The following is a 15,535-nucleotide window of genomic DNA, read 5'->3' as shown; positions in this document are numbered from 1 at the left end:
ATTTAGCAAGGGCCTCGCACCTTCTGATGCATCAGGTAGGTGCACAATAGCATAGCCTAACCCTCTGTACTTTGGTCTATATTGATGCGGGACATAGACAGCCAGCTGATGACCAATCCATTAGTGCAATGGATGGCTGGAAGCATTTGTCTTTGCCTTTGCAATACCACAGAAGCAATGCATGGTCAATGTACAGCAATGACACACCTGTGTGAACAGCCAGGAGACCCCCCCCCCCCCCCCCCCCCATGTTATGTTACATAGTTACATAGTTAGTACGGTCGAAAAAAGACATATGTCCATCACGTTCAACCAGGGAATTAAGGGGTAGGGGTGTGGCGCGATATTGGGGAAGGGATGAGATTTTATATTTCTTCATAAGCATTAATCTTATTTTGTCAATTAGGAACATTCAGCACCCACCCGCTATCAAGGCAGCTGCCTATCATGTCATGCCCTACCTGCACAGGTGTGCTGGCTACTCAAATGATCCAATTAAGGAGGCCATTTAGTCAGCAGCAGCAGAAGTCCTGTGCCTGGACGCTCCAACAGGGGCCAGACACAAGCAGAAGCAGAAGCAGCAGAAGCAGCAGCAGCACCACCTTTTGTTTTTTGGCTGCAGCAGCAGCAAGGCCCACAGGGCTGGCTAGCTGGCTAGCCAGCAAGCAGGTAGCAATGAAAGTAGGAATCTTTCTTTTTAACCCTGTAAGGGGGTGGTGCACTGTACCCGAAGATACTGCCATATCGGGTCAATGCATAGGGCGACGGAAGCAAGCTTCGAAATCGGCCCCCGTTCTCAAAAATCCATTTAATATATGGTCCCCAGATAGGGGACGTATCAGATATTAAACTGATAAGAACAGATACTACACTTGATCTTAGCCAAAAGGCCGAGAAGCGATAACCGTGAAAGGGGCGGGCCCAACAAGGTCCCCTTCATGGGCACTATCACTGCTTGCTGTCAGGGAGGCTGCCAGACAATTTTCCATGCACACTCTGGGCTGGGGGGCAGTCAACCACCAGTACACACAGCAGAACCTAAACCCATACCATTATTGCTAAGCAGCAAGACAGGGGCCCATTGCACTCCCACGGGGCCTTTTTAAATGCAATCCATAACCCGGATTTGCCAGGAACCCTTCTTACTCCTCCTACTTGCATGTGACACTGGGCTTAGGATCTGCATAGGAAACACACACACAAGCACACACCTACCTTTGTTGCCTGCAGATGCCTCCTTGGCTGTCCCCAAACGGTATCAAACCAACACCCACGGGAAGCTGTAAGCATAGAGGACATGCCTGCACCCCATTGGACTTACCTGTGTGGGTTAAATCCGGGTTATTTGACAACCTATGGCGGTGATGGTTCTGCTCAGGCAGAGCAGTGCTGATGCTCCTCATAAAGCTGTCGCTGCTGTGAAGGTTCTAGGTGACATCACAAATCCCTTTGGTTACATACACAACAAAGCTGGGTTGTTGTTGTTTACACTCTGCAAGGCCTGTGGAAGTGAGTGACATCATAGCACTGTAGTTCTGAGGGTTCAAGATGGATGCAACAATCTCCTGTTGCTTCTATGAAGGCCGTAATAGACGACATCACCAAACAGCTCCATAGTCACATACACAGCAAAGGAGAGATGTTGTTTACACCTAGTGATGTCAGTGGTATTGAGTGACATCACAGCACAGTGCTAAGGCTCCTGGGCCTGGACACAGCAGCGGCTGCAATATCTCAACGGAGAATACGTTTATATCTATGTGTGTGTGTGCGCATATATATATATATATATATATATATATATATATATATATATATTTCTCCGCCGAAATCACTTTTAAACCCATTTCCACCTTTTTTTCCCTTCTCTTCCTCTTACTTTTTTTTCACGTTTTTTTACGTTTTTCTCCTTTTCGCCTCTTTTCTGGGCGTATTATTCTTCTTTTTCTTCTTTTTTTTCGTCTAATGCATACCCCATCAGTGCAGCAATGCTTATTCAATACCGCCAGCAGATGGAGACACTGGGGGATAATTTTCTAAGGATTTATACTGATTTTTCCTGTCTGAATTTGTCGCACAGAAAGTTGCAGGCCAAATATGTGTGACATTTCTGCGACTTTAGCTTCTAGAGCATTTTTACAACATTATACATAGGTGCTGAATACATAAAAAGCGACTGTTCAGCGACAGACAAGTCGCATCGGCTGAAAGTAGGCCAGAATGTCAGTCCATGTTGGAGCAGGTTTAGATACAGTCTAAAGCATAGATCTCAAAGTCTGTGCACAGAATTTAGCAAGGGCCTCGCACCTTCTGATGCATCAGGTAGGTGCACAATAGCATAGCCTAACCCTCTGTACTTTGGTCTATATTGATGCGGGACATAGACAGCCAGCTGATGACCAATCCATTAGTGCAATGGATGGCTGGAAGCATTTGTCTTTGCCTTTGCAATACCACAGAAGCAATGCATGGTCAATGTACAGCAATGACACACCTGTGTGAACAGCCAGGAGACCCCCCCCCCCCCCCCCCCATGTTATGTTACATAGTTACATAGTTAGTACGGTCGAAAAAAGACATATGTCCATCACGTTCAACCAGGGAATTAAGGGGTAGGGGTGTGGCGCGATATTGGGGAAGGGATGAGATTTTATATTTCTTCATAAGCATTAATCTTATTTTGTCAATTAGGAACATTCAGCACCCACCCGCTATCAAGGCAGCTGCCTATCATGTCATGCCCTACCTGCACAGGTGTGCTGGCTACTCAAATGATCCAATTAAGGAGGCCATTTAGTCAGCAGCAGCAGAAGTCCTGTGCCTGGACGCTCCAACAGGGGCCAGACACAAGCAGAAGCAGAAGCAGCAGAAGCAGCAGCAGCACCACCTTTTGTTTTTTGGCTGCAGCAGCAGCAAGGCCCACAGGGCTGGCTAGCTGGCTAGCCAGCAAGCAGGTAGCAATGAAAGTAGGAATCTTTCTTTTTAACCCTGTAAGGGGGTGGTGCACTGTACCCGAAGATACTGCCATATCGGGTCAATGCATAGGGCGACGGAAGCAAGCTTCGAAATCGGCCCCCGTTCTCAAAAATCCATTTAATATATGGTCCCCAGATAGGGGACGTATCAGATATTAAACTGATAAGAACAGATACTACACTTGATCTTAGCCAAAAGGCCGAGAAGCGATAACCGTGAAAGGGGCGGGCCCAACAAGGTCCCCTTCATGGGCACTATCACTGCTTGCTGTCAGGGAGGCTGCCAGACAATTTTCCATGCACACTCTGGGCTGGGGGGCAGTCAACCACCAGTACACACAGCAGAACCTAAACCCATACCATTATTGCTAAGCAGCAAGACAGGGGCCCATTGCACTCCCACGGGGCCTTTTTAAATGCAATCCATAACCCGGATTTGCCAGGAACCCTTCTTACTCCTCCTACTTGCATGTGACACTGGGCTTAGGATCTGCATAGGAAACACACACACAAGCACACACCTACCTTTGTTGCCTGCAGATGCCTCCTTGGCTGTCCCCAAACGGTATCAAACCAACACCCACGGGAAGCTGTAAGCATAGAGGACATGCCTGCACCCCATTGGACTTACCTGTGTGGGTTAAATCCGGGTTATTTGACAACCTATGGCGGTGATGGTTCTGCTCAGGCAGAGCAGTGCTGATGCTCCTCATAAAGCTGTCGCTGCTGTGAAGGTTCTAGGTGACATCACAAATCCCTTTGGTTACATACACAACAAAGCTGGGTTGTTGTTGTTTACACTCTGCAAGGCCTGTGGAAGTGAGTGACATCATAGCACTGTAGTTCTGAGGGTTCAAGATGGATGCAACAATCTCCTGTTGCTTCTATGAAGGCCGTAATAGACGACATCACCAAACAGCTCCATAGTCACATACACAGCAAAGGAGAGATGTTGTTTACACCTAGTGATGTCAGTGGTATTGAGTGACATCACAGCACAGTGCTAAGGCTCCTGGGCCTGGACACAGCAGCGGCTGCAATATCTCAACGGAGAATACGTTTATATCTATGTGTGTGTGTGCGCATATATATATATATATATATATATATATATATATATATATTTCTGCGCCGAAATCACTTTTAAACCCATTTCCACCTTTTTTTCCCTTCTCTTCCTCTTACTTTTTTTTCACGTTTTTTTACGTTTTTCTCCTTTTCGCCTCTTTTCTGGGCGTATTATTCTTCTTTTTCTTCTTTTTTTTCGTCTAATGCATACCCCATCAGTGCAGCAATGCTTATTCAATACCGCCAGCAGATGGAGACACTGGGGGATAATTTTCTAAGGATTTATACTGATTTTTCCTGTCTGAATTTGTCGCACAGAAAGTTGCAGGCCAAATATGTGTGACATTTCTGCGACTTTAGCTTCTAGAGCATTTTTACAACATTATACATAGGTGCTGAATACATAAAAAGCGACTGTTCAGCGACAGACAAGTCGCATCGGCTGAAAGTAGGCCAGAATGTCAGTCCATGTTGGAGCAGGTTTAGATACAGTCTAAAGCATAGATCTCAAAGTCTGTGCACAGAATTTAGCAAGGGCCTCGCACCTTCTGATGCATCAGGTAGGTGCACAATAGCATAGCCTAACCCTCTGTACTTTGGTCTATATTGATGCGGGACATAGACAGCCAGCTGATGACCAATCCATTAGTGCAATGGATGGCTGGAAGCATTTGTCTTTGCCTTTGCAATACCACAGAAGCAATGCATGGTCAATGTACAGCAATGACACACCTGTGTGAACAGCCAGGAGACCCCCCCCCATGTTATGTTACATAGTTACATAGTTAGTACGGTCGAAAAAAGACATATGTCCATCACGTTCAACCAGGGAATTAAGGGGTAGGGGTGTGGCGCGATATTGGGGAAGGGATGAGATTTTATATTTCTTCATAAGCATTAATCTTATTTTGTCAATTAGGAACATTCAGCACCCACCCGCTATCAAGGCAGCTGCCTATCATGTCATGCCCTACCTGCACAGGTGTGCTGGCTACTCAAATGATCCAATTAAGGAGGCCATTTAGTCAGCAGCAGCAGAAGTCCTGTGCCTGGACGCTCCAACAGGGGCCAGACACAAGCAGAAGCAGAAGCAGCAGAAGCAGCAGCAGCACCACCTTTTGTTTTTTGGCTGCAGCAGCAGCAAGGCCCACAGGGCTGGCTAGCTGGCTAGCCAGCAAGCAGGTAGCAATGAAAGTAGGAATCTTTCTTTTTAACCCTGTAAGGGGGTGGTGCACTGTACCCGAAGATACTGCCATATCGGGTCAATGCATAGGGCGACGGAAGCAAGCTTCGAAATCGGCCCCCGTTCTCAAAAATCCATTTAATATATGGTCCCCAGATAGGGGACGTATCAGATATTAAACTGATAAGAACAGATACTACACTTGATCTTAGCCAAAAGGCCGAGAAGCGATAACCGTGAAAGGGGCGGGCCCAACAAGGTCCCCTTCATGGGCACTATCACTGCTTGCTGTCAGGGAGGCTGCCAGACAATTTTCCATGCACACTCTGGGCTGGGGGGCAGTCAACCACCAGTACACACAGCAGAACCTAAACCCATACCATTATTGCTAAGCAGCAAGACAGGGGCCCATTGCACTCCCACGGGGCCTTTTTAAATGCAATCCATAACCCGGATTTGCCAGGAACCCTTCTTACTCCTCCTACTTGCATGTGACACTGGGCTTAGGATCTGCATAGGAAACACACACACAAGCACACACCTACCTTTGTTGCCTGCAGATGCCTCCTTGGCTGTCCCCAAACGGTATCAAACCAACACCCACGGGAAGCTGTAAGCATAGAGGACATGCCTGCACCCCATTGGACTTACCTGTGTGGGTTAAATCCGGGTTATTTGACAACCTATGGCGGTGATGGTTCTGCTCAGGCAGAGCAGTGCTGATGCTCCTCATAAAGCTGTCGCTGCTGTGAAGGTTCTAGGTGACATCACAAATCCCTTTGGTTACATACACAACAAAGCTGGGTTGTTGTTGTTTACACTCTGCAAGGCCTGTGGAAGTGAGTGACATCATAGCACTGTAGTTCTGAGGGTTCAAGATGGATGCAACAATCTCCTGTTGCTTCTATGAAGGCCGTAATAGACGACATCACCAAACAGCTCCATAGTCACATACACAGCAAAGGAGAGATGTTGTTTACACCTAGTGATGTCAGTGGTATTGAGTGACATCACAGCACAGTGCTAAGGCTCCTGGGCCTGGACACAGCAGCGGCTGCAATATCTCAACGGAGAATACGTTTATATCTATGTGTGTGTGTGCGCATATATATATATATATATATATATATATATATATATATATATATATATATATATTTCTCCGCCGAAATCACTTTTAAACCCATTTCCACCTTTTTTTCCCTTCTCTTCCTCTTACTTTTTTTTCACGTTTTTTTACGTTTTTCTCCTTTTCGCCTCTTTTCTGGGCGTATTATTCTTCTTTTTCTTCTTTTTTTTCGTCTAATGCATACCCCATCAGTGCAGCAATGCTTATTCAATACCGCCAGCAGATGGAGACACTGGGGGATAATTTTCTAAGGATTTATACTGATTTTTCCTGTCTGAATTTGTCGCACAGAAAGTTGCAGGCCAAATATGTGTGACATTTCTGCGACTTTAGCTTCTAGAGCATTTTTACAACATTATACATAGGTGCTGAATACATAAAAAGCGACTGTTCAGCGACAGACAAGTCGCATCGGCTGAAAGTAGGCCAGAATGTCAGTCCATGTTGGAGCAGGTTTAGATACAGTCTAAAGCATAGATCTCAAAGTCTGTGCACAGAATTTAGCAAGGGCCTCGCACCTTCTGATGCATCAGGTAGGTGCACAATAGCATAGCCTAACCCTCTGTACTTTGGTCTATATTGATGCGGGACATAGACAGCCAGCTGATGACCAATCCATTAGTGCAATGGATGGCTGGAAGCATTTGTCTTTGCCTTTGCAATACCACAGAAGCAATGCATGGTCAATGTACAGCAATGACACACCTGTGTGAACAGCCAGGAGACCCCCCCCCCCCCATGTTATGTTACATAGTTACATAGTTAGTACGGTCGAAAAAAGACATATGTCCATCACGTTCAACCAGGGAATTAAGGGGTAGGGGTGTGGCGCGATATTGGGGAAGGGATGAGATTTTATATTTCTTCATAAGCATTAATCTTATTTTGTCAATTAGGAACATTCAGCACCCACCCGCTATCAAGGCAGCTGCCTATCATGTCATGCCCTACCTGCACAGGTGTGCTGGCTACTCAAATGATCCAATTAAGGAGGCCATTTAGTCAGCAGCAGCAGAAGTCCTGTGCCTGGACGCTCCAACAGGGGCCAGACACAAGCAGAAGCAGAAGCAGCAGAAGCAGCAGCAGCACCACCTTTTGTTTTTTGGCTGCAGCAGCAGCAAGGCCCACAGGGCTGGCTAGCTGGCTAGCCAGCAAGCAGGTAGCAATGAAAGTAGGAATCTTTCTTTTTAACCCTGTAAGGGGGTGGTGCACTGTACCCGAAGATACTGCCATATCGGGTCAATGCATAGGGCGACGGAAGCAAGCTTCGAAATCGGCCCCCGTTCTCAAAAATCCATTTAATATATGGTCCCCAGATAGGGGACGTATCAGATATTAAACTGATAAGAACAGATACTACACTTGATCTTAGCCAAAAGGCCGAGAAGCGATAACCGTGAAAGGGGCGGGCCCAACAAGGTCCCCTTCATGGGCACTATCACTGCTTGCTGTCAGGGAGGCTGCCAGACAATTTTCCATGCACACTCTGGGCTGGGGGGCAGTCAACCACCAGTACACACAGCAGAACCTAAACCCATACCATTATTGCTAAGCAGCAAGACAGGGGCCCATTGCACTCCCACGGGGCCTTTTTAAATGCAATCCATAACCCGGATTTGCCAGGAACCCTTCTTACTCCTCCTACTTGCATGTGACACTGGGCTTAGGATCTGCATAGGAAACACACACACAAGCACACACCTACCTTTGTTGCCTGCAGATGCCTCCTTGGCTGTCCCCAAACGGTATCAAACCAACACCCACGGGAAGCTGTAAGCATAGAGGACATGCCTGCACCCCATTGGACTTACCTGTGTGGGTTAAATCCGGGTTATTTGACAACCTATGGCGGTGATGGTTCTGCTCAGGCAGAGCAGTGCTGATGCTCCTCATAAAGCTGTCGCTGCTGTGAAGGTTCTAGGTGACATCACAAATCCCTTTGGTTACATACACAACAAAGCTGGGTTGTTGTTGTTTACACTCTGCAAGGCCTGTGGAAGTGAGTGACATCATAGCACTGTAGTTCTGAGGGTTCAAGATGGATGCAACAATCTCCTGTTGCTTCTATGAAGGCCGTAATAGACGACATCACCAAACAGCTCCATAGTCACATACACAGCAAAGGAGAGATGTTGTTTACACCTAGTGATGTCAGTGGTATTGAGTGACATCACAGCACAGTGCTAAGGCTCCTGGGCCTGGACACAGCAGCGGCTGCAATATCTCAACGGAGAATACGTTTATATCTATGTGTGTGTGTGCGCATATATATATATATATATATATATATATATATATATATATATATATTTCTCCGCCGAAATCACTTTTAAACCCATTTCCACCTTTTTTTCCCTTCTCTTCCTCTTACTTTTTTTTCACGTTTTTTTACGTTTTTCTCCTTTTCGCCTCTTTTCTGGGCGTATTATTCTTCTTTTTCTTCTTTTTTTTCGTCTAATGCATACCCCATCAGTGCAGCAATGCTTATTCAATACCGCCAGCAGATGGAGACACTGGGGGATAATTTTCTAAGGATTTATACTGATTTTTCCTGTCTGAATTTGTCGCACAGAAAGTTGCAGGCCAAATATGTGTGACATTTCTGCGACTTTAGCTTCTAGAGCATTTTTACAACATTATACATAGGTGCTGAATACATAAAAAGCGACTGTTCAGCGACAGACAAGTCGCATCGGCTGAAAGTAGGCCAGAATGTCAGTCCATGTTGGAGCAGGTTTAGATACAGTCTAAAGCATAGATCTCAAAGTCTGTGCACAGAATTTAGCAAGGGCCTCGCACCTTCTGATGCATCAGGTAGGTGCACAATAGCATAGCCTAACCCTCTGTACTTTGGTCTATATTGATGCGGGACATAGACAGCCAGCTGATGACCAATCCATTAGTGCAATGGATGGCTGGAAGCATTTGTCTTTGCCTTTGCAATACCACAGAAGCAATGCATGGTCAATGTACAGCAATGACACACCTGTGTGAACAGCCAGGAGACCCCCCCCCCCCCATGTTATGTTACATAGTTACATAGTTAGTACGGTCGAAAAAAGACATATGTCCATCACGTTCAACCAGGGAATTAAGGGGTAGGGGTGTGGCGCGATATTGGGGAAGGGATGAGATTTTATATTTCTTCATAAGCATTAATCTTATTTTGTCAATTAGGAACATTCAGCACCCACCCGCTATCAAGGCAGCTGCCTATCATGTCATGCCCTACCTGCACAGGTGTGCTGGCTACTCAAATGATCCAATTAAGGAGGCCATTTAGTCAGCAGCAGCAGAAGTCCTGTGCCTGGACGCTCCAACAGGGGCCAGACACAAGCAGAAGCAGAAGCAGCAGAAGCAGCAGCAGCACCACCTTTTGTTTTTTGGCTGCAGCAGCAGCAAGGCCCACAGGGCTGGCTAGCTGGCTAGCCAGCAAGCAGGTAGCAATGAAAGTAGGAATCTTTCTTTTTAACCCTGTAAGGGGGTGGTGCACTGTACCCGAAGATACTGCCATATCGGGTCAATGCATAGGGCGACGGAAGCAAGCTTCGAAATCGGCCCCCGTTCTCAAAAATCCATTTAATATATGGTCCCCAGATAGGGGACGTATCAGATATTAAACTGATAAGAACAGATACTACACTTGATCTTAGCCAAAAGGCCGAGAAGCGATAACCGTGAAAGGGGCGGGCCCAACAAGGTCCCCTTCATGGGCACTATCACTGCTTGCTGTCAGGGAGGCTGCCAGACAATTTTCCATGCACACTCTGGGCTGGGGGGCAGTCAACCACCAGTACACACAGCAGAACCTAAACCCATACCATTATTGCTAAGCAGCAAGACAGGGGCCCATTGCACTCCCACGGGGCCTTTTTAAATGCAATCCATAACCCGGATTTGCCAGGAACCCTTCTTACTCCTCCTACTTGCATGTGACACTGGGCTTAGGATCTGCATAGGAAACACACACACAAGCACACACCTACCTTTGTTGCCTGCAGATGCCTCCTTGGCTGTCCCCAAACGGTATCAAACCAACACCCACGGGAAGCTGTAAGCATAGAGGACATGCCTGCACCCCATTGGACTTACCTGTGTGGGTTAAATCCGGGTTATTTTGACAACCTATGGCGGTGATGGTTCTGCTCAGGCAGAGCAGTGCTGATGCTCCTCATAAAGCTGTCGCTGCTGTGAAGGTTCTAGGTGACATCACAAATCCCTTTGGTTACATACACAACAAAGCTGGGTTGTTGTTGTTTACACTCTGCAAGGCCTGTGGAAGTGAGTGACATCATAGCACTGTAGTTCTGAGGGTTCAAGATGGATGCAACAATCTCCTGTTGCTTCTATGAAGGCCGTAATAGACGACATCACCAAACAGCTCCATAGTACACATACACAGCAAAGGAGAGATGTTGTTTACACCTAGTGATGTCAGTGGTATTGAGTGACATCACAGCACAGTGCTAAGGCTCCTGGGCCTGGACACAGCAGCGGCTGCAATATCTCAACGGAGAATACGTTTATATCTATGTGTGTGTGTGCGCATATATATATATATATATATATATATATATATATATATATATATATATTTCTCCGCCGAAATCACTTTTAAACCCATTTCCACCTTTTTTTCCCTTCTCTTCCTCTTACTTTTTTTTCACGTTTTTTTACGTTTTTCTCCTTTTCGCCTCTTTTCTGGGCGTATTATTCTTCTTTTTCTTCTTTTTTTTCGTCTAATGCATACCCCATCAGTGCAGCAATGCTTATTCAATACCGCCAGCAGATGGAGACACTGGGGGATAATTTTCTAAGGATTTATACTGATTTTTCCTGTCTGAATTTGTCGCACAGAAAGTTGCAGGCCAAATATGTGTGACATTTCTGCGACTTTAGCTTCTAGAGCATTTTTACAACATTATACATAGGTGCTGAATACATAAAAAGCGACTGTTCAGCGACAGACAAGTCGCATCGGCTGAAAGTAGGCCAGAATGTCAGTCCATGTTGGAGCAGGTTTAGATACAGTCTAAAGCATAGATCTCAAAGTCTGTGCACAGAATTTAGCAAGGGCCTCGCACCTTCTGATGCATCAGGTAGGTGCACAATAGCATAGCCTAACCCTCTGTACTTTGGTCTATATTGATGCGGGACATAGACAGCCAGCTGATGACCAATCCATTAGTGCAATGGATGGCTGGAAGCATTTGTCTTTGCCTTTGCAATACCACAGAAGCAATGCATGGTCAATGTACAGCAATGACACACCTGTGTGAACAGCCAGGAGACCCCCCCCCCCCCCCATGTTATGTTACATAGTTACATAGTTAGTACGGTCGAAAAAAGACATATGTCCATCACGTTCAACCAGGGAATTAAGGGGTAGGGGTGTGGCGCGATATTGGGGAAGGGATGAGATTTTATATTTCTTCATAAGCATTAATCTTATTTTGTCAATTAGGAACATTCAGCACCCACCCGCTATCAAGGCAGCTGCCTATCATGTCATGCCCTACCTGCACAGGTGTGCTGGCTACTCAAATGATCCAATTAAGGAGGCCATTTAGTCAGCAGCAGCAGAAGTCCTGTGCCTGGACGCTCCAACAGGGGCCAGACACAAGCAGAAGCAGAAGCAGCAGAAGCAGCAGCAGCACCACCTTTTGTTTTTTGGCTGCAGCAGCAGCAAGGCCCACAGGGCTGGCTAGCTGGCTAGCCAGCAAGCAGGTAGCAATGAAAGTAGGAATCTTTCTTTTTAACCCTGTAAGGGGGTGGTGCACTGTACCCGAAGATACTGCCATATCGGGTCAATGCATAGGGCGACGGAAGCAAGCTTCGAAATCGGCCCCCGTTCTCAAAAATCCATTTAATATATGGTCCCCAGATAGGGGACGTATCAGATATTAAACTGATAAGAACAGATACTACACTTGATCTTAGCCAAAAGGCCGAGAAGCGATAACCGTGAAAGGGGCGGGCCCAACAAGGTCCCCTTCATGGGCACTATCACTGCTTGCTGTCAGGGAGGCTGCCAGACAATTTTCCATGCACACTCTGGGCTGGGGGGCAGTCAACCACCAGTACACACAGCAGAACCTAAACCCATACCATTATTGCTAAGCAGCAAGACAGGGGCCCATTGCACTCCCACGGGGCCTTTTTAAATGCAATCCATAACCCGGATTTGCCAGGAACCCTTCTTACTCCTCCTACTTGCATGTGACACTGGGCTTAGGATCTGCATAGGAAACACACACACAAGCACACACCTACCTTTGTTGCCTGCAGATGCCTCCTTGGCTGTCCCCAAACGGTATCAAACCAACACCCACGGGAAGCTGTAAGCATAGAGGACATGCCTGCACCCCATTGGACTTACCTGTGTGGGTTAAATCCGGGTTATTTGACAACCTATGGCGGTGATGGTTCTGCTCAGGCAGAGCAGTGCTGATGCTCCTCATAAAGCTGTCGCTGCTGTGAAGGTTCTAGGTGACATCACAAATCCCTTTGGTTACATACACAACAAAGCTGGGTTGTTGTTGTTTACACTCTGCAAGGCCTGTGGAAGTGAGTGACATCATAGCACTGTAGTTCTGAGGGTTCAAGATGGATGCAACAATCTCCTGTTGCTTCTATGAAGGCCGTAATAGACGACATCACCAAACAGCTCCATAGTCACATACACAGCAAAGGAGAGATGTTGTTTACACCTAGTGATGTCAGTGGTATTGAGTGACATCACAGCACAGTGCTAAGGCTCCTGGGCCTGGACACAGCAGCGGCTGCAATATCTCAACGGAGAATACGTTTATATCTATATGTGTGTGTGCGCATATATATATATATATATATATATATATATATATATATATATATATATATATTTCTCCGCCGAAATCACTTTTAAACCCATTTCCACCTTTTTTTCCCTTCTCTTCCTCTTACTTTTTTTTCACGTTTTTTTACGTTTTTCTCCTTTTCGCCTCTTTTCTGGGCGTATTATTCTTCTTTTTCTTCTTTTTTTTCGTCTAATGCATACCCCATCAGTGCAGCAATGCTTATTCAATACCGCCAGCAGATGGAGACACTGGGGGATAATTTTCTAAGGATTTATACTGATTTTTCCTGTCTGAATTTGTCGCACAGAAAGTTGCAGGCCAAATATGTGTGACATTTCTGCGACTTTAGCTTCTAGAGCATTTTTACAACATTATACATAGGTGCTGAATACATAAAAAGCGACTGTTCAGCGACAGACAAGTCGCATCGGCTGAAAGTAGGCCAGAATGTCAGTCCATGTTGGAGCAGGTTTAGATACAGTCTAAAGCATAGATCTCAAAGTCTGTGCACAGAATTTAGCAAGGGCCTCGCACCTTCTGATGCATCAGGTAGGTGCACAATAGCATAGCCTAACCCTCTGTACTTTGGTCTATATTGATGCGGGACATAGACAGCCAGCTGATGACCAATCCATTAGTGCAATGGATGGCTGGAAGCATTTGTCTTTGCCTTTGCAATACCACAGAAGCAATGCATGGTCAATGTACAGCAATGACACACCTGTGTGAACAGCCAGGAGACCCCCCCCCCCCCCCCATGTTATGTTACATAGTTACATAGTTAGTACGGTCGAAAAAAGACATATGTCCATCACGTTCAACCAGGGAATTAAGGGGTAGGGGTGTGGCGCGATATTGGGGAAGGGATGAGATTTTATATTTCTTCATAAGCATTAATCTTATTTTGTCAATTAGGAACATTCAGCACCCACCCGCTATCAAGGCAGCTGCCTATCATGTCATGCCCTACCTGCACAGGTGTGCTGGCTACTCAAATGATCCAATTAAGGAGGCCATTTAGTCAGCAGCAGCAGAAGTCCTGTGCCTGGACGCTCCAACAGGGGCCAGACACAAGCAGAAGCAGAAGCAGCAGAAGCAGCAGCAGCACCACCTTTTGTTTTTTGGCTGCAGCAGCAGCAAGGCCCACAGGGCTGGCTAGCTGGCTAGCCAGCAAGCAGGTAGCAATGAAAGTAGGAATCTTTCTTTTTAACCCTGTAAGGGGGTGGTGCACTGTACCCGAAGATACTGCCATATCGGGTCAATGCATAGGGCGACGGAAGCAAGCTTCGAAATCGGCCCCCGTTCTCAAAAATCCATTTAATATATGGTCCCCAGATAGGGGACGTATCAGATATTAAACTGATAAGAACAGATACTACACTTGATCTTAGCCAAAAGGCCGAGAAGCGATAACCGTGAAAGGGGCGGGCCCAACAAGGTCCCCTTCATGGGCACTATCACTGCTTGCTGTCAGGGAGGCTGCCAGACAATTTTCCATGCACACTCTGGGCTGGGGGGCAGTCAACCACCAGTACACACAGCAGAACCTAAACCCATACCATTATTGCTAAGCAGCAAGACAGGGGCCCATTGCACTCCCACGGGGCCTTTTTAAATGCAATCCATAACCCGGATTTGCCAGGAACCCTTCTTACTCCTCCTACTTGCATGTGACACTGGGCTTAGGATCTGCATAGGAAACACACACACAAGCACACACCTACCTTTGTTGCCTGCAGATGCCTCCTTGGCTGTCCCCAAACGGTATCAAACCAACACCCACGGGAAGCTGTAAGCATAGAGGACATGCCTGCACCCCATTGGACTTACCTGTGTGGGTTAAATCCGGGTTATTTGACAACCTATGGCGGTGATGGTTCTGCTCAGGCAGAGCAGTGCTGATGCTCCTCATAAAGCTGTCGCTGCTGTGAAGGTTCTAGGTGACATCACAAATCCCTTTGGTTACATACACAACAAAGCTGGGTTGTTGTTGTTTACACTCTGCAAGGCCTGTGGAAGTGAGTGACATCATAGCACTGTAGTTCTGAGGGTTCAAGATGGATGCAACAATCTCCTGTTGCTTCTATGAAGGCCGTAATAGACGACATCACCAAACAGCTCCATAGTCACATACACAGCAAAGGAGAGATGTTGTTTACACCTAGTGATGTCAGTGGTATTGAGTGACATCACAGCACAGTGCTAAGGCTCCTGGGCCTGGACACAGCAGCGGCTGCAATATCTCAACGGAGAATACGTTTATATCTATATGTGTGTGTGCGCATATATATATATATATATATATATATATATATATATATATATATATATTTCTCCGCCG

At 46.3% G+C, this 15,535-nt stretch overlaps 7 non-coding genes across 7 annotated transcripts; all 7 read right to left on the bottom strand.

The window, feature by feature from the left end:
• Positions 1-711: 711 nt before the first annotated feature.
• Positions 712-902, bottom strand: LOC130321153 (U2 spliceosomal RNA). The gene has a single exon (XR_008866925.1). It is a non-coding gene; the product is annotated as a U2 spliceosomal RNA (small nuclear RNA).
• Positions 903-2,996: 2,094 nt separating this feature from the next.
• LOC130321152 (U2 spliceosomal RNA) lies at positions 2,997-3,187 on the bottom strand. The gene has a single exon (XR_008866924.1). It is a non-coding gene; the product is annotated as a U2 spliceosomal RNA (small nuclear RNA).
• Positions 3,188-5,267: 2,080 nt separating this feature from the next.
• LOC130321151 (U2 spliceosomal RNA) lies at positions 5,268-5,458 on the bottom strand. Its single transcript, XR_008866923.1, has one exon. It is a non-coding gene; the product is annotated as a U2 spliceosomal RNA (small nuclear RNA).
• Positions 5,459-7,556: 2,098 nt separating this feature from the next.
• Positions 7,557-7,747, bottom strand: LOC130321150 (U2 spliceosomal RNA). Its single transcript, XR_008866922.1, has one exon. It is a non-coding gene; the product is annotated as a U2 spliceosomal RNA (small nuclear RNA).
• A 2,090-nt stretch (positions 7,748-9,837) lies between these two features.
• On the bottom strand, positions 9,838-10,028 carry LOC130321149 (U2 spliceosomal RNA). Its single transcript, XR_008866921.1, has one exon. It is a non-coding gene; the product is annotated as a U2 spliceosomal RNA (small nuclear RNA).
• Positions 10,029-12,124: 2,096 nt separating this feature from the next.
• Positions 12,125-12,315, bottom strand: LOC130321148 (U2 spliceosomal RNA). The gene has a single exon (XR_008866920.1). It is a non-coding gene; the product is annotated as a U2 spliceosomal RNA (small nuclear RNA).
• Positions 12,316-14,414: 2,099 nt separating this feature from the next.
• On the bottom strand, positions 14,415-14,605 carry LOC130321147 (U2 spliceosomal RNA). The gene has a single exon (XR_008866919.1). It is a non-coding gene; the product is annotated as a U2 spliceosomal RNA (small nuclear RNA).
• Positions 14,606-15,535: the final 930 nt, after the last annotated feature.

Source organism: Hyla sarda, unplaced genomic scaffold (assembly GCF_029499605.1).
Source record: "Hyla sarda isolate aHylSar1 unplaced genomic scaffold, aHylSar1.hap1 scaffold_2231, whole genome shotgun sequence".
NCBI lineage: Eukaryota > Metazoa > Chordata > Amphibia > Anura > Hylidae > Hyla > Hyla sarda.
This window is presented reverse-complemented; position numbering and strand designations above follow the sequence as displayed.